Source organism: Emys orbicularis, chromosome 11, assembly GCF_028017835.1.
Source record: "Emys orbicularis isolate rEmyOrb1 chromosome 11, rEmyOrb1.hap1, whole genome shotgun sequence".
Lineage (NCBI taxonomy): Eukaryota > Metazoa > Chordata > Testudines > Emydidae > Emys > Emys orbicularis.
This window is the reverse complement of record NC_088693.1, coordinates 76,354,580-76,373,643: the sequence shown is the minus strand read 5'-3', so window position 1 is coordinate 76,373,643 and position 19,064 is coordinate 76,354,580. Positions and strand designations below refer to the sequence as shown.

General features: G+C 53.7%; 1 protein-coding gene across 1 annotated transcript in view; it reads right to left on the bottom strand.

Annotated features, from left to right (window-relative positions):
* SLC19A1 (solute carrier family 19 member 1) overlaps positions 1–15,716 on the bottom strand; it is a 45,399-nt gene extending 29,683 nt beyond the window's left edge. The window contains exon 1 of the mRNA XM_065413107.1: positions 15,661–15,716. The gene's annotated coding sequence lies outside the window, so the exon portion shown is untranslated. The remainder of the gene's footprint in view (positions 1–15,660) is intronic.
* Between the last annotated feature and the right edge of the window lie 3,348 nt (positions 15,717–19,064).

Sequence of the window (19,064 nt, the reverse complement as noted above, 5' to 3'; positions counted from 1 at the left end):
TGCCCTCTCAAGGCAGTTAGACCCTCACTCCTAGCTCGGATGCTGGTCCTTCTGCCACACACTCACAAACTCACCCTTGTGACATACCAGCTGACAGGCCATCCTCACTTGGTCACAGAGTGGCAAGTTGCAGAACTAGAGGCTGGGTCCTGGTCCCTGCACCGTCACAGACTGGGCACACTTTAGAGACGTCAGTCCCTGAAGGAACGTAGCATTGCAATCACTCTACAGTTAAAGGTCTCTACCAGGCACCGTGCATTTGAGGGCTCCATGAGTAACTAGGACACACTTCAATCTGCATCCATGTGCATGCAACATTCAGTCTTAGCAACTCCTCTCCGTATCTACCTTGATGTTCAACAGTTCTGTATAACGTTTTACCCATACCACAGAAACTGTATCACAGAATCTCTAGGGATAGTAATTCCATGCTTGAATAATAAGAATATAACAGTAAGAATACACTACCAACCGCCTGACCAGGATGGTGAGGTGACTGTGAAATGCCCAGGGAGATTAGAAAGGCAATTAAAATAAAAAACTCAATAATAATGGGGGATTTCAACTATCCCTATATTGACTGAGTACATCGGGGGGAGGGATAGCTCAGTGGTTTGAGCATTGGCCTGCTAAACCCAGGGTTGTGAGAGCTCAATCCTTGAGGGGGCCACTTAGGGATCTGGGGCAAAATCAGTCCTGCTAGTGAAAGCAGAGGGCTGGACTCGATGACCTTTCGGGGTCCCTTCCAGTTCTATGATATAGGTATATCTCCATATATTTATGTCACCTCAGGATGGGGGGGAAAGAGGGCAGAGATAAAGTTTTTAGACACCTTAAATGACTGCTTCTTGGAGCAGCTGGTCCTGCAACCCACAAGAGGAGAGGCAATTCTTGATTTAGTCCTAAGTGGGGTACAGGATCTGATCCAAGAGAACCCCTCGAGAATAGTGACCATAATACAATTAAATTAAATATCCTTTAGAAAATACCACAGTAGCATTAAACTTCAGAAAGAGGAAGCTAGTTAAATGGACATGGACATTAAAAGGTACAGCCACAAAAGTGAAATGCCTACAAGCTGCATGGAAACTTTTAAAAATACCATAATAGAGGCTCAAATTAAATGTATGCCCCAAATTAAAAAACACAGTAAGAAGACCAAATAAGTGCCACCATGGCCAAATAAAGTAAAAGAAACAGTCTGAGGCAAAAAGGAATCCTTTCAAAATTGGAAGTTAAATCCTACTGAGAAAAATAGAAGCATAAGCTAAAGTTAAAGTACAATTAGGCAGGCAAAAAAAGAATTTGAAGAGCAACTAGCAAAAGACTGAAAAACTAACAGCAATTTTTTTAAATTATGTCAGAAGCCTGCCAAATAATCAGGGGGCCACTGGACAGTGGTGACGCCGAGAACTCATGGAAGACAAGGCCACTGCAGAGACGCTAAATGAATTCTTTGTATCAGTCTTCATTGCAGAGGATGTCAGGGAGATTCCCACACCTGACCCATTCTTTTTAGGTGACAAATCTGAGGAACTGTCCCAGATTTAGATGTCAGTAGCGGAGCAAATTGGAACAAATTGATAAATTAAATGGTAATAAGTAACCAGGACCAGATGGTATTCACCCAAGAGTTCTGCAATTTCACATTTGAGTTCCTTCAGAACTACTAACTGTAGTCTGTAACCTATCATTTAAATCAGCTTCTGTACCAGATGACTGGAGGATAGCTAATGTGATGCCAATTTTTTAAAAAGGCTCCAGAGGTGATCCTGGCAATTAAGACTGGTAAGCCTAAAAGACGGTTACTCACCGTTGTAACTGTTGTTCTTCGAGATGTGTTGCTCATATCCATTCCAGTCAGGTGTGCGCGCGCCGCGTGCACGATCGTCGGAAAACTTTTACCCTAGCAACACCCGGTGGGTCGGCTGTGGAGCCCCCTGGAGTGGCGCCCTCATGGCGCTGGATATATACCGCAGCCGACCCAGCGCCCCCTCAGTTCCTTCTTGCCGGCTACTCCGACAGTGGGGAAGGGGGGCGGGTTTGGAATGGATATGAGCAACACATCTCGAAGAACAACAGTTACAAGGGTGAGTAACCGTCTTTTCTTCTTCGAGTGGTTGCTCATATCCATTCCAGTCAGGTGACTCCCAAGCCCCACCTAGGTGGCGGGGTCGGAGTGAGACATCGCTGTGTGCAGAACCGCTGACCCGAAAGCAGCATCGTCTCTGGATTGTTGCACCAGCGCATAGTGAGCAGCGAATGTGTGTACCGAAGACCACACTGCAGCTCTACAAATGTCCTGGATCGGGACTTGAGCCAGGAAGGCAGTCGAGGAGGCCTGGGCCCTCGTGGAGTGAGCGGTGAAGCGTGGCGTCGGGACACCGGCCAGGTCGTAGCAAGCACGAATGCAGGACGTGATCCAAGAGGACAGGCACTGTGAAGAGACCGGTGAGCCTTTCATCCGGTCGGCCACCGCAACGAAGAGTTGCGTCGTCTTCCTAAATGGCTTTGTACGGTCGATGTAGAAAGCCAGAGCCCTGCGTACGTCCAAAGAATGCAAACGCTGGTCTTGACGAGTAGCGTGAGGCTTTGGATGGAAGACCGGGAGAAAGATATCCTGGTTTACGTGGAAGGGTGAAACCACCTTCGGAAGAAACGCAGGGTGGGGGCGAAGCTGCACCTTGTCCTTGTGGAACACCGTGTATGGGGGTTCGGACGTCAGCGCTCTAAGTTCAGAAACACGCCGTGCTGAGGTGATGGCTACGAGGAAGGCCGTCTTCCAGGATAAGTACAGGAGCGAACAGGTCGCTAATGGTTCAAACGGGGGCCCTGTGAGCCTGGAGAGAACGAGGTTGAGGTCCCACGTTGGAACCGGCTGGCGTATTTGTGGGTACAGCCGGTCTAAGCCCTTGAGGAATCTAACGACCATCGGGTTAGAGAAGACCGATGACGGGAGTTCTCCTGGGTGGAATGCCGAAATGGCGGCGAGGTGAACCCTGATTGAAGATATCGCCAAGCCCTGCTGCCTTAGGGACAGGAGATAGTCCAGTATGAGAGGGATAGGTGCCTGCAAGGGGGACGTAGCTCGTTGCTCACACCAACAGGAGAACCGCTTCCACTTGGCTAAGTAAGTGGTCCGTGTAGAGGGCTTTCTACTTCCCAGCAGAATCTGTTGGACGGGCTGGGAGCATTGCTGTTCTGTCCGATTCAGCCATGGAGCATCCACGCTGTGAGGTGGAGCGATTGCAGGTCGGGGTGACAGAGTCGACCGTGGTCCTGAGAGATGAGGTTGGGGCACAGGGGAAGCGTGATCGGTGCTTGAACCGACAGCTCCAACAGTGTGGTGTACCAGTGCTGCCTCGGCCAAGCGGGAGCCACTAGAATTACTCGTGCATGGTCGGTACGGATCTTGAGCAGTACCCTGTGGACGAGCGGAAATGGGGGAAAGGCGTAGAGCAGGTGGCCCTTCCACGTTAGAAGGAAGGCGTCCGACAGAGAGCCTGGAGCTCGGCCGTAAAGGGAGCAGAATGCGTGGCACTTCCTGTTGGCCCGGGATGCGAATAGGTCGACCTGGGGAAATCCCCACCTCCGGAAGACGGAATAGATGATGTCCGGGCGAATCGACCACTTGTGCGTCTGGAAGGACCTGCTGAGATGGTCCGCCAGCGTATTCTGGACTCCAGGCAGGAATGATGCGGTGAGATGGATCGAGTGGGCGATGCAGAAGTCCCACAGGCGAATGGCCTCTTGGCATAGGAGCGATGAGTGGGCTCCGCCTTGCTTGTTGATGTAAAACATGGCCGTGGTGTTGTCGGTGAGGACCAGCACGCAACGGCCCTGTAGGAGGCTGAGGAATGCCTGGCAGGCTAGGCGCACCGCCATCAGTTCCCGTACGTTGATGTGTAGGGCTAGTTCGGATGCGGACCACAGGCCCTGGGTATGACGCTCCCCGAGGTGAGCGCCCCATCCTAGAGATGAAGCGTCCATGACTAGGTGGAGGGAGGGTTGTGGGGCGTGAAAAGGCACTCCTGCACAGACCACCGCGCGATCCAACCACCAAGTGAGGGAGGTCAAGACCGAGGGCGGGACCGTGACCAGCATGTTCAGGTCGTCCCGGTGAGGACGGTACACCGATGACACCCAAGCCTGTAGTGGGCGAAGCCGTAGTCTGGCGTGCCTGGTTACGTAGGTGCAGGAGGCCATGTGACCCAACAGGGCAAGGCATGTCCTTATGATGGTGAACGGAGATGCCCGCAGTCCGTGAATGATGCGTGCGATGGTCTGAAACCGGCCTTCTGGCAGACTGGCTCGTGCACTCCTGGAGTCCAGGATCGCTCCAATGAACTCTATTCTCTGTGTTGGCACCAGAGTGGACTTCTCTCTGTTGAGTAGAATACCCAACTTGTGGAAAGTCTGTGTCACTATGTGGACGTGTGTTTGAACTTGGTCTCTGGTGCGGCCGCGTACCAGCCAGTCGTCCAAATACGGGAACAGCTGTACCCCTTGTCGGCGAAGGTATGCCGCGACGACTGCCAGACACTTTGTGAACACTCTGGGAGCCGAGGACAAGCCGAAGGGAAGGACTGCGAATTGATAGTGCACCTTGTTTACTACAAATCGCAGGAAGCGCCTGTGAGGCGGATAAATTGCTATATGGAAATAAGTGTCCTTCATGTCGAGGGCGGCGAACCAGTCTCCAGGATCCAGTGAAGGAATAATGGTCCCCAATGATACCATGCGGAACTTCAACTTTACTATGAATTTGTTGAGTCCGCGCAAGTCTAAGATGGGCCGTAGACCCCCTTTCGACTTGGGGATCAGGAAGTAGCGGGAATAAAACCCCCTGCCCCTTAACTCTGGCGGAACCTCCTCTATGGCTCCCATAGAGAGGAGCCCGAAAACCTCCTGTGTAAGGAGTTGCTCGTGAGAAGGGTCCCTGAAGAGGGACGGGGAGGGGGAGTGGGGGGGGGGCGAGGAAAACTGGAGGGCGTATCCCCTTTCCACCGTGCGAAGGACCCAACGGTCCGATGTTATAAGGGACCAAGCACGGTGGAAACGGGAGAGGCGATCCCGGAAGGGGGGAGTTGAATCCCGGGTGCTGGTTCTGGTGCCGTCCTCGACCGCACCTTCAAAAGGCTTGTCTAGGCCCTGAAGGTGGCCTCGGCTGGCCCTGGTTCTGACCGGGTTGAGGGCCGGTCGACCGTCGCCTACCGCCTCGACCCCGCCTCCTGGCAAAGTCCTGTCTCGGGCGAGGCGGGGGAGGGTAGAACCTCTGAGGCTGGGGCCTGAAGGGTCTGCGCTGTGGACCTGGGACATGCATCCCCAGGGAGCGCATCATCGTTCGAGAGTCCTTGAGGTTTTGGAGCCTCGAGTCTGTCTTTTCCGAAAACAGGCCCTGACCCTCAAAGGGCAAGTCCTGGAGGGTCTGCTGCAGTTCAGGCGGCAAGCCCGACACCTGGAGCCAGGAGGTTCGCCTCATAGCTATACCCGACGCCAGGGTCCTAGCGGCCGAGTCGGCTATATCCAGGGAGGTCTGTAGGGAGGTGCGTGCCACCCGCTTACCCTCCTCTACCAAAGTCCCGAACTCTTCCCTAGATTCCTGGGGAACCAGTTCCTTAAACTTCTCCATGGAGGACCAGGTGTTAAAACTGTATCGGCTTAAGAGCGCCTGTTGGTTGGCCGCCCTAAGCTGAAGCCCCCCCGCGGAATAGACCTTACGCCCGAACAAATCGAAGCGCTTAGCGTCCTTCGATTTTGGCGCTGCCGCCTGCTGGCCATGGCGCTCCCGTGCATTCACCGACGAGACCACCAGTGAGCACGGTTGGGGGTGCGTGTACAAGTACTCGTGGTCCTTGGAGGGTACACTTACTTCCTCTCCACGCCCCTGGCCGTAGGCGGAATAGAGGCCGGGGTTTGCCAGATCGAGGTGGCATTAGTTTGAATGGAGCGAATCAGCGGTAACGCGACCCTGGATGGGGCGTCCGCTGAAAGGATGTTCACGATCGGGTCGTGAACCTCCACGATCTCCTCCATCTGGAGGTCCATATTGCGCGCCACCCGGCGCAACAGGTCCTGATGGGCCTGAAGGTCTATAGGGGGCGGGCCCATGGCGGATGTCCCCGCTACCGCCTCATCCGGGGAGGAGGAGGAGGACACCCCCGGTGGCAAGGGGTCCAAAGGCAAGTCTTGCTCCAGGTGCTCTTGGAGCTGGGCCTCGCCCGTCCCCGGGTCCATGGCCTGCGCCGGCGTGGGCACTGGAGCCTCCATGCCCCCTGGGGGGGGGCGGGAGATGGTGGCCTCCGGGGCTCTGGGCTCAGAGCGTGCCGAGCGGGAGGCAGACGGTGGGGCCCCTTGGGCTTGGTGGTAGGCCCATGGGGTCCAAAAGGACCAGTGAGCAGGTCCCTGCGTAGGGTCCTCTGCCATGTCCTGCGAGTGGCCGAAGTCCGCCGAAGCCGCCTGCCCCTGTGGAGGGTAGGCCGATCTAGAGGCCCCTTCAGAGGAGTGGGACGCGGATCTCGACGGCCATGGCGGTGCCAAGCGCGATGCATCCGTCCCCGGCTGGTGCGGTGCCGGTCGGTGCCGGTCGTAGGGCGATCTGTCCCAGCGTGCCGGAGATTGGTGCCGGGATCGGGATCGGTGCCGGTAGCCACGCCGGTGCCGCGATCTGGATCTGGAGCGGGACGACGACCGCGACGACACCCGGTGCCGGGAGCGGTCCCTCGATCGGCGCTCATACCGGTACCGGGAGGTGCGCCTCGAGTCCGATCGGTGCCGGCGGTCGCGACGGTGCCGAGAAGTGGAGCGGCGTCGCGAAGAGGATCTCGACCGCGAGTAGGACCGGCGCCGAGGTGATAGTCGGCGCCGGGACTCCGAGCGGCGTCGGGACCTGCTCCGAGATCTGGAGCGGTGCCGAAAGTCCACGGTTGGAGACGGTGGGCGCACCAGTGCAGGCTTGCCTCTCGACTGCACAATGCGCGGAGCCACCGGTGCCGGGAGCTGCGACGGTGCCGGCTCTGTGAGGGCGATCAGGTCCCTCGCGGTCGTAAATGTCTCCGGAGTTGAGGGGAGACAAGGTTCCACCACCAGCCTAGGTGGTGAAACAGTCCGTACCGGACTCAACGGCCTCGGTGCCGGAGTCGACGGTGTGGCCGCCTGCTTTTGGCGGTCCAAAGGCGGACGCGGCTCTACCCCCGGCACCGGGGGAGCCGGCGTCTTCAGGGCAGCAATGTCCTGTGCCTTGCGGGCCTTTTTATGGCCCAGAGATAGAGATCGGCGCCGAGTCCCCTGAGGTGGGCGCGGTGCCGAAGTCTGCCAGTGCCGGGAGGACTTGTCCGCGGCGCCGGTCGGGCCCGCTGGGGCGCTGCGCACCGACGCGCTCGGTGCCGGGGCCGGGCGCGCCGAGGGAGGATCCGGGCTGAGCGCCGCCTCCATGAGGAGCTGCCGAAGCCGAAAGTCCCGCTCCTTTCTCGTTCGAGGCTTGAAGGCCTTGCAGATTGGGCACTTATCTGCTTGATGGGCTTCCCCGAGGCACTTCAAGCAGGAGGCGTGCGGGTCGCTTGTTGGCATCGGCTTCGCGCAGGACGCGCACGGCTTAAAGCCAGGAGCCTTGGGCATGAGCCCGGTATGCTCCGGGGGGAAAAGGGGGGAGAACAACCCCCTTAACCCCCGCTAACAATTTACAACAACTACAAACTAAATAAACAACTATCTAAAGAACTCTAACTACTATACACAACTATCTAAATGAACAACTATCTACAGAAATGAGCTAGAAGCTAGGGAGTGTGGAGACCAGCTATGCTGTGCCCCACAGTTCCAACGACCGTCAGGGGCGGTAAGAAGGAACTGAGGGGGCGCTGGGTCGGCTGCGGTATATATCCAGCGCCATGAGGGCGCCACTCCAGGGGGCTCCACAGCCGACCCACCGGGTGTTGCTAGGGTAAAAGTTTTCCGACGATCGTGCACGCGGCGCGCGCACACCTGACTGGAATGGATATGAGCAAGCACTCGAAGAAGAACTTCAGTACCAGGAAAATTGGTTGAAACTATAGTAGAGAACAGAATTATCACACATAGATTAACATGATTTGTTGGGAAAGAGTCAACATAGTTTTTTTTAAAAGGGAAATCATGCCTCACCAATCTATTAGAATTCTTTGAGGGGTCAACAAACATGTGGACAAGGGTGATCCAGTGGATATAGCGTACTTGAACTTTCAGAAAATCTTTGACAAGGTCCCTCACCAAAGGCTCTTAAGCAAAGTAAGCAGTCATGGAATAAGAGGGTAGGTCCTCTCATGGATCTGTAACTGGTTAAAAGACAGGAAACAAAGAGTAGGAATAAATGGTCAGATTTCAGAATGGAGAGAGGTAAATAGTGGGCCTCTACTGGGACCAGTGCAGTTCAACATATTCATAAATAATCTGGAAAAAGGGGTAAACAGTGAGGTAGCAAAATTTGCAGATGATACAAAATTACTCTGGACAGTTAAGTCCAAAACAGACTGTGAAGAGTTACAAAGGGATCTCTCAAAACTGGGTGACTGGGCAACAAAGTGGCAGATGAAATTCAATGCTGATAAATGCAAAGTAATGCACATTGGAAAACATAATCCCAACTATACATATAAAATAATTGGGTCTAAATTAGCTGTTCTCTGAAAACATCCACTCAATGTGCAGTGGCAATCAAAAAAACCTAACAGAATGTTAGGAACCATTAGGAAAGGGATAGATAATAAGACAGAAAATATCATAATATCTCTATATAAATCCATGGTACACCCACACCTTGAATACTGTGTGCAGTTCTGGTCACCCCATCTCAAAAAAGATACATTAGAATTGGAAAAGGTACAGAGAAGGGCAACAAAAATGATCAGGGGTATGGAACAGCTTCCATATGAGGAGAGATTAAAAAGACTGGGACTGTTCCGCTAGGAAAAGAGATGACCAGGGGGATGGGGGAGGGGGGGGGAGATATGATAGAGGTCTATAAAATCAAGGATGGTGTGAAGAAAGAGGGTTATTTACTCCTTGACATAACATAAGAACCAGGGGTCACCCAATGACATTAATAGGCAGCAGGTTTAAAACAAACAAAAGGAAGTACTTCTTAACACAACACACAGTCAACCTGTGGAATTGGTTACCAGGGGGATGTTGTGAAGGTGAAAACTATAACAAAGTTCAAAAAACAACTAGATAAAGGTCACTGGCTATTAGTCAAGATGGTCATGGATGCAACCCCATGCTCTGGGTGTCCCTAGCCTATTTGCCAGAAGCTGGGAGTGGATGACAGGGGATGGATCACTCGATAAATTGCCCTGTTCTGTTCATTCCCTCTGAAGCACCTGGCATTGGCCACTGTCTGAAGACAGGATATCGGGCTAGATGGACCATTGATCTGACCCAGCATAGCCATTCCAATGGGGCGCTGAGAACTTCTTCCCTCTGTCTGCCCCCAACACACACACACTTGGGAGCAAAGCCTGACATTTGGGCAAGGCCATTCTTGGCCGTCTGTGAGCTCAAGAAAGCTGCAAAAACATTCCATGATGATGAAAAACCACCGTCCTTCCCACTGAGCGGCAGCCTGTGAAGTGCACAGCTGAGAAGCTGGCCTGGCCTGCTACAGGGTAGGAGGAATGTTTTGCTGTTATCTCAAGGCCTTTTCCTGGGGTTTAGACCTGCTGCTATTATTTATTAGATGTAAGCGGATCAGGCTTGTGCATGAATCAGATAACAGCAGGGTGGCTGCCCCCCATATCTCCACATAGCTTTGTTCCTGCTGTCTGGTATTTTGTAAATCTCATGCATTGTTTTTAGTACTATCTTTCATTGACTCTCAGTACTGATACTGGGCTGGCGTTTGGCATATGGTTACTCTTTTCAGAACAGTCACAATGGCAGAAGTGGCACTGATATAACTTAAATCAGTTTTTCGGTGGACACTCTGCCTTCAGTTCAAGGGTGGCTTCTTTCAATTTAGCTTAAACCTGTTCCAAACTGACTTAAGCTAAACCGAAGTACGCCTGGTTTAAACTGAATTCAGGGTACCCCCCCACAGCCTTTGGCACCAGTTTAAAGCTGTATCTTCAGTTCAAGGGTGCACTTTGCGGTGTAGAAAACCCTTCGTTACCAGCTGACCCACAGCAGAACCAGCTCCACAGACAGAGAGGGTGAGTCACTGCTCTTTAATGGATTAGACACCTATAGGTGAGTTAACTGATGCAGACCAGCCATTTCAGTGCATGTCATGCAGGTGGAAGGTGCTGGGCTGACAGTCCCCGAGCCCAGCAGCAAAGAGCCTCGGTGACTGGAGTCCACATAACAGGGGCAGCACAAGCTTCCCCACTCTCACCAACCCACACACCACAGCTCTGTCCTCGGAGAACCATCTCTAAGGGGGATAGGTAATGCTCAGACCCCAGACCGCCACTGCCCACAAGGGCAAACATCCCAAGCAACAACAGACTGATGATCACTAGAGCAGACTGAGCGAATGTGGGAAGCTTGCAGTTACGTGCAGAAGTTTGTGCACCATGAGGCTCACTGAGATGCAAACGAGGAGTGTGGCCAGCTTCCTGGCTGTGCCACAGGCTCAGCCAGGAACGTTCATGTCAGAAACCTGAAGAACAAAGAGAAGGAAGCCATGGGGAGGCAGCTGGCATTTCTTAGGTCATCACATTTGCAGATTATGTCTAAAGGCCCCTGTCCTGCACATGCTTATACACATGGATAATCTGGCCAAAGTCCATGGCACCACTTGTGTAAGCAAAATTGCACGCTGTGTAAGCAGCTGAAGACCAGAGCCTCTTGTGCAGAGCTGACAAAGCAAATCAAGGGACCAGCGGAAACCTACAGGCACATTCAGGGCTTTGGTTTGAGACACTTTTATTCACCATTTATTCTTTCACTAAGTGTGTCCAGCATCTTGTGTTCTAATAAAGCACTGTTAGCTATACAACTGTTGACACAACCAACACCATCTGGCCCTTCTTTCTGACAGGAGACTGGAGGAAGTTGGCTCCTTTAGCCTAGCACGGGGTTCTCAAACTTCATTGCATCTCGACCCCCTTCTGACAACAAAAATTATTACATGATCCCAGGAGGGGGGACTGAAGCCTGAGCCTGCCAGAGTCCCGCTGCCCTGGGTGGAGAGCCAAAGTCAAAGCCCAAGGGATTCAGCCCCAGGCAGGGGACCTGTAATCTGAGCTTCGCCACCTAGGGCTGAAGCTCGAGGGCTTTAGCCCCAGTAAATCTAATGACAACCCCGACAACCCCATTAAAATGGAGTCACGACCCACTTTGGGGTCCTGACCTACAGTTTGAGAACTGCTGAGAAAGGCTAAGAGTGGATAGGGTCACCTCTGGTGTATTAACAAAGAGCAACACCAGTGAGGGTGAAGAGCTATTTAAGCTAATGGACAATGGGGCACAAGAACAAATGGGGATAAACTGGCCAGGAACAAATCCAGGCTGGAAATTAAGAGAAGGTTTCTAACCATGAGAGTGGAGCGGTTCTGGAACAGCCTCCCAACAGGAATTGTGGGGGCAAACAATTCAATTAGTTTTGAGAGAGAGGCGGACAAATATACGAGTGTGATTGTATGACAGGGATGCGTGGTGGTAGGGTGCAGGGCTCAGCAGCCCAGGGGGTCCTTTCCGGCTAATGTCTGATGTTCCTAAAATCTCATTCTTCAGGGCTTCAGCCAATCACCTGCAGGGGTCAGGATTCCTTCCCCACCCCCAAGTATCCCATTTGTCTTTTTGCCCCTCTCCTTCCTCTGCAGCACCAGGGATGGCCATGGCTGGAGATGGGACACTGGACAGGATGGACCAGGGCTCTGAGGGCCACCCTGAGCATTCTCTCTCTCGAGCATGTGGCTGGCTGGTTCTTGCTCCCATGCTCAAGGTCTAACTGATCGCCATAGGTAGGGCTGGGAAGGAATTTTTGCCCAGGTCAGGTCTGGCAGTGGCCTTGGGGGCGGCGGGGTGGGTGCAGCGTATGGGTGCAGGTCACTTTCTGGGATCAGCTGGGTATATCTCATGTAATCACTTCCCTGCCATCATGTGGGCCTTGGGCACTGGTGCCCCTCCATTCCACCTATTCTCTGCCTCTGGCAAATACTGGTCCAGTCTCCAGTAGTTTGCAGGGAAGGATTCCTTTCCCTGATCCCCAGTCCCTGAAGGGAGGGATAGCTCAGTGGTTTGAGCATTGGCCTGTTAAACCCAGGGTTGTGAGTTCAATCCTTGAGGGGGCCACTTAGGGATCTAGGGCAAAATTAGTACTTGGTCCTGCTAGTGAAGGTAGGGGGCTGGACTCGATGTCCTTTCAAGGTCTCTTCCAGTTCTAGGAGATGGGATATCTCCATTAATTAACTAACTTCCAAGGTGCAACCCAGTGCAGGCCGTTCACAGGAAACAAGCTTAGTGCCCAAGAGAACAAAAACAAAGCAAGTGAGACTGAAGGTTCCCACAGCAGCATGACTCTTGCACATGGCACGCTGGCAAGGTGTCTGCTAATCCTTCATCTAGGCCTTAATATAGATGTCACTGAGCTAGGTGCTACGAGAACCGTAACTTTGCAATTCTTGACTTTGGGGTACTTGCCGGTGGGTGAGGGGCAGGCAGATGCAGGAGTGCGGGGGAAGGACTGGTATGCTTGGCTGTACAGTCTAGCAACCACACATGGAAACGAAGTTTCTTAGGCTATGTCTACACTACAGTGGCATAACTGTGGTGCTGTAGGTAAGCTGCTGGCTGTAACTTTGTAGCATAGATGCAGACTACAACAATGGAAGGGGTTTCTGCACCTTCCCAAGCAACAGCAACCAGGTCGATGGAAGAATGCTTCCATCGACTGAACTGCATCCACACAGAGCATGGCTAAGGCACTCAGGGGTGTGGCTGTTTCAGACACCTGACCAACATGGCTCTGTGGACCTAACCTTTTAGCATCGACCAGGCCTTAGTTTCTCAGGCCTTGCCGACACAGCAAGTGGCAGCAGCTGGATTAAATGAAACCAGTGCCAATACCCAGGGGCTGCTCATTTCAGTTTTGGAGTGACTTGTTGCTGTTTAGCTCACCCAGATTCCTAATCAGCAGTTCCGCATGCAAACTGGGTGCCAGCATAGCTAATTCAGTTACAGGGGACTCTAACTGACACAGTTACCCTGGGATAGCCCCAGGCTAAACACAGCCCCTGGGCGAACGCAGGTGGCTCGTGCCAGCACAGTTCATTGCCCTTCCCACACGGGACAGCTACACCAGGGTGACAGCAGCACCTGCTCTAGCCAGGAGGCTGTTACCCCGACAGGATTCCCATCATGGCTGCCACACACAAGAACCTCAACCCCCTGCGGTCTCCAGCCAGGCCCAGGCAGCGTGGTAAGGGGGCAGGGAGCGGGAGGATTGGATAGAGGGCAGGGGAGTTCGGGGGGGGTGGTCGGGGGCGGGAGTGTGGATAGGGGTTGGGGCGGTCAGAGGGCAGGGAACAGGGGGGCAGTCAGGGGCAGGGGTTCCGGAGGCAGTCAGGGGACAGGGAGAAGGGGTGGTTGGATAGGCCAGGGGTTCCCAGGGGGCAATCAGGAAGAAGGGGGGGTTGGATAGGGTGGTGGGGGGCAGTCATGGGCAGGGGTTCCAGGGGCAGTCAGGGGACAGGGAGAAGGGATGGTTGGATGGGGCAGGGGTCCCAGGGGGGAAGTCAGGAATGAGGGGGGGGTTGGATGGGCCAACGGGGGGCAATCGGGGCAGTCAGAAGGGGTGGTTGGATGGGGCAGGGGTCCCAGGGGGGCTGTCAGGAATGAGAGGGGGGATTGGATGGGGCGGTGGGGAGCAGTCAGGGGCAGGGGTTCCGGGGGTGGTCAGAGGACAGGGAGTGGCAGGGGGTGGATGGGGCAGGGGTCCCAGGGGGGGCCGTCAGGGAACAGGGGGGGTTGGATGGGGCAGGAGTCCGGGGGGGGGGTTGGGTGCGGGGCTGGGCCACGACCCCCTCCCTTAACCAGCCCGCCAGACAATTTCCTAAACCCAATGCGGCCCTCAGGCCAAAAAGTTTGCCTGCCCCTGCCTTAGAGAGTAACAAGTTTATCTGGGTAAGCTTTCGTGGGCTAAAACCCACTTCATCAGATGCATGGAGTGAAAAATACAGTAAGCAGTAAATATATATACACAGCACATGAAAAGATGGGAGTTGCCTTGCCAACCAATTCAATTAAGGGTGGAAGTGGCCTATTCTCAACAGTTGACAAGAAGGGGTGAATATCAAGAGAGGGAAAATTACTCTTCCAGAGCTCTTAAAAAAACCACTTCAACGAGGGGCGCAGCTCCCAGCGCTGGGGCACTGTTTACACAGGCGCTTTACAGCTCTGCAACTTGCTGTGCTCACGGGGGCGAGAAAGTTGCTTAATGCTTGCACCAAGTAAAACCCCACTCCTAGAGCTTGGCTGAGCTCCATAATGTGGGTGCACAGATAAGGAACTGTCCTCGATTAATCAAACTGACATCTGCTCCCGTGCAAACACTGGAAACAATCCAATGGTTGCCAAGTGGGAAATGTAGAAATGGAAACAGGGATGGCAAGGATCAGAAACTTGCAATAATAAAATCAGTGCAGAGTAATGTTCTAGAGCAGGGGTTCTCAAGCTGGGGGTCACAAGGTTATTACATGGGGGGTCACGAACTGTTAGGCTCCACCCCAAACCCTGCTTTGCCTCCAGCATTTATAATTGTATTAAATATATTTAAAAGTGTTTTTAATTTATAAGGGGAGGTCGCATTCAGAAGCTTGCTATGCGAAAGGGGTCACCTATACAAAAGTTTGAGAACCACTGTTCTAGAGAATATGGGGCTCATTCGGGGAATTGCCTGCTAAAATGCATCCAAAACCAAAAAGAGAAATGGTAAGGATCTTGGAAAATAAAAGGGAGGTATTTTGTTTGAGGCTTTTTTTTTTTTACATAACTGCAACAACAAACACTGGAAGGAAATACTGGAATGAAGCAGATTATTGATTTTTGCAGAGGAGCACATTTTAAACACAGAGGATTCTCGGGCCATCTCATTATATCAGTTGGCAAAAGCAACAACCATGGCAAAAGAGGAAAAGCGTTTCCCTTCTAAATCCCCGCTTTCCCTCGCTCACAATTTTCCAATACAGACACTTTTGGAGTTCAGATTTACCAGGGATTTGGTTTTTGGAGGGAACTTTTGTGACAGTTATTTTATTAAAAGTTATATATAAAATTGTGCCAATACACAGCCAAAAAAGAACGGCAGCAAATGCAACCGCCAGGGCAGAGCTCACCCAGTATCACTAGATTCGGGGTTAGCCCGGAGTTCAGTCGATCTCCGCTGAACAACTGCTCAGCATAAAACAGATGGGGCCAGATCCCTCGCTGGTCCGACCCAGCGCCCCCTGACTCCCGCGCGGCCCCGAGCTCTCACCGCCGCCTTTCCGGACCGCTGGCGCGGAGCGAGCGCTGCACCCACACCCTTTCCATTTGCACACACTGTCCCTCCATGGGCAGTCTGGGGCGAGCCCCGCACCGCTCTGCCCGGGCAAGGCTGGCTCGGCACCGCGCACCTGCCTGGGCTGCAGCCGGCGGTACCGGGGCATCGCGGCAAAGCCCCTGGGCCATCCCTCCGCGCCGTACCTGGGCTGCTGCGGGGCTCCTCACCCGAGGCCCGGTCCGTCCCAGCAGCTGCACAGCCCCCGCCCAGCCTGGGGACAAGGCCCGGCGCGCTCCGAGCGCACGGACCGGACTGCAGAGTCACGCGGAGCCCGGACCGGGGCTGTGCCACGCGCTAGGGGACGGAGTACAGCCTGCCCGCGTAGGAAAACGACAACCCCCACAATGCACCGCGGACGGGGGTGCGCAAGAAGACTACAACCCCCACAATTCACCACGTGGTGCAACTACAGCCCCCACAATGCACCGCGAGTGGTGGGGGGCGTGTGGGGAGACTACAGCCCGCACAATGCACCGCGAGGTGGGCTGCGCGGGGAAGCTGCCCATACCCAAGGCGCAGCGAGCAGGGCGGTGTCCTAAATCCCCTGTAAGCTGGGCGGGCGCACAGCAGCCTATGTAGCGCCATGCAGGTAGGGTGTCCAGACAGCAAGTGTGAAAAATCGGGACAGGGGGTGGGGGGTAATAAGAGCCTATATAAGAAAAAGACCCAAAAATCAGGACTGTCCCTATAAAATCGGGACATCTGGTCACCCTACATGCAGGCACTCAGGGAACCCACCCGCAGACATGCCAAAACCGTGAAAAAACGTGGAAGTTGGGCTTCTTTTGGCTTTAGTGGCTTGGGAGTTGCTTGTCGGCTAGTTTTTGGCTTGTAGCTTGTTGCTTCTTTTTTTTTGATCCGCTCCTGGCAAGCAGGGGCAGGTGTGCACAGTGGGCCCACCACAGTCCCAGACTGCAGGCCGGGGGAGCTAGTTACATAGAGTGGTGGGGTTCTTAGGGATTGGCTTGTTTTGAAATGGGATTAAGCTGATTTTTGGCTTACTGTGAAAGTTGGGGTGCTTATTTACTGCGTGAAAGTTGGCAACTGTGCCCGGCCCGGCCCGGGGGTGCCTCTCCCCTCCCTCCCCCTGCCCAGCCCAGGTGCTGCTGCAGGGAGAGAGAGCTGGGAGAAGTCCTCTCGCATCCGTAGCCCCAGAGCACCCTCCTTCACCCCCAAACCCCTCATCTCCAGCCCCACCCCGGAGCCCACACCCCCAGCTGGAGCCCTCACCCCCCCACACATACACACGCCCCAGCCCTGAACCCCCCCCGCCCCACCCCAGAGCCCGCACCCCCAGCCTGAGCCCTCACACCCCTGTACTCCAAACCCTCTGCCCTAGCCCTGAGCCCCCTCCCACACCACATGAATTTTGTTATGTGCACCAATATGGAGGTGATGTGTCACCCATCACCTCAATATTGGTGCACATAACAAAATTCATTCCGCATATGCATGGGAAAAATTAGAGGGAACATTGGTGGTGTCCTGTGTGGGGTGAAGCTGGGAGCGGTTGCACCAGGGCTGGGGGTCATCCTGTGCCTGAGGGGCCAGTCACATGGGGGCTAGGAGGGTGTCCTGTGCCCAGGTGAGGTAGTGTTGCCAACCCTCTAGGATTGCCCTGGAGTCTCCAGGAATTAAAAATTAATTTTTCATGAAAGATTATGTCATGTGATAAAACCTCCAGGAATATGTCTAACCAAAATTGGCAACCCTAAGGGGGGGGCAGTCACACCGGGGCTGGGGGGCATAGGTGCCAACTCCATGGGTGCTCCAGGGCTGGAGCACCCATGGGGAAAAAATGCTTAGCACCCACCGGCAGCCCCCCATCAATGCCTCTCCCTTCCCCTAGCGCCTCCTGCCCGCCAGCGGGCCATGCCAATCAGTGCCTCCCTGTCCTTCCCTCACTCCCTTCGAGCACCTACCGCCTGCTACGGATCAGCTGTTTCGTGGCATCTGGAGGTGCTGGGGGGAAGAGGAGAGCAGCGAGGACGCAGCACGCTTTGGGGAGGGGGCGGAACTGGATGGGGAAGAGGCAGTGCGGGAAGAGGTGGAGCGGGGGCTGAGTGGGGGTGGGAAGAGGCGGGGTGAGGCATTGGGGGAAGGAGTGGGGGGGCTGGGCGGAGCCAGGGGGAGCACCCTCTGGCAGATTAGAAACTTGGTGCCTCTGACTGGGGAGGCAGTCACACCAGGGCCGGGGGGGCATCCTGTACCGGGCGGGGCAGTCACAGTGGGGGAGGAAGTATTTTTCACACAACGCACAATTAACCTATCGACTCATTGCCAGGGGATGTTGTGAACTAAGTTCCCTCTAAGCTGCGCAGCCACGTGGCCACGCAGCAGCCTATTAAGCGCCGCGCTGGCGCTCAGGGCTGCGGCGGGGAGAGATGCCTATCCCCCAGCCCTGGACCTGCCGTGGTGGGGCGAAGCGCCCCTCCCCCGGTCCCAGCCCAGCTCTGGACGTGCCAGCCGGGGGAGAGGCGCCTCTCCCTCCCAGTCCAGGTGCTGTTGAGTCCTCTCTCCCTGCTGTAGATCCAGGGCAGCCTGCACCGCAAACCCCTCATCCCCAACCCCACCCCAGAGCCCGCAGCCCCAGCTGGAGCCCTCCTCAGCCCCCTGCACCCCAACCCTCTGACTCAGCCCTGAGCCCCTCATCCTTAGCCCCACCCAGAGCCTGCACCCCCACCCCTCCGCACCCCAACCCTCTGCCACAATCCTGAGTCCCCTCCCATACTTCAAACCCCTCAGCCCCACCCCTGCCACATAAAATTTTGTTATGTATACCAATATGGAGGTGATGTGTCAGACTCTGTGCCATTATCTACTTTTTTTTAATCAATTGTTTTTCCTTCCACAAAAAATGTGTTTATTTAATTTTAACATAAGCAATTTCATTTCTTTTATTAAGAATGGGAATTTATTTTTCTAATTATTTTGGCATTTATGTTTACCGATCACAGTCATGCACGTGACTCACTAACATTTGACTCCATCGCTACTATTAGTATCAGACTTTGAACCACATTTATTTTCATACAAATTTTAAGTTATTTTACATGTATAATTAAAATTACAATTTGAAAATAAGCGACCTTCATCTGCCCAGTGTCTAAAGTTATGTGTTTAGCTATTTTTTTTAAACTGGCACTGCTAAGGTGAGTACAAGCTAAATTTACATTCTAGAAGGTTACTATTATTTGATTGTACCACTTTAAATAATGAATCACAAAACACAATATGGTAATAAAAATATTATTGATAATTACTCCAGCCAGGACAGGTTAGGCATTTTAAAACTCACTACTCAAAGAATTAACTTTAAGCATGAGAGAAATAAAATTATGAAATGCACAGACCAGTCAAAAAACTAAAATAACCGAACTTTGAAAGAATAAAATTACAGAGAATCTTTGTACATTTTGATGGGAAGTAAGAAGAAGTACCACCACCACCACGTGTGAGAGGGAGTGTTGGGGGAGTGTGTGAGAGAGACTCTGTGTCAGTGTGTGTGTGTGTGTATGAGGGGGGAGGTGTGTGTGGAAGACTGTGG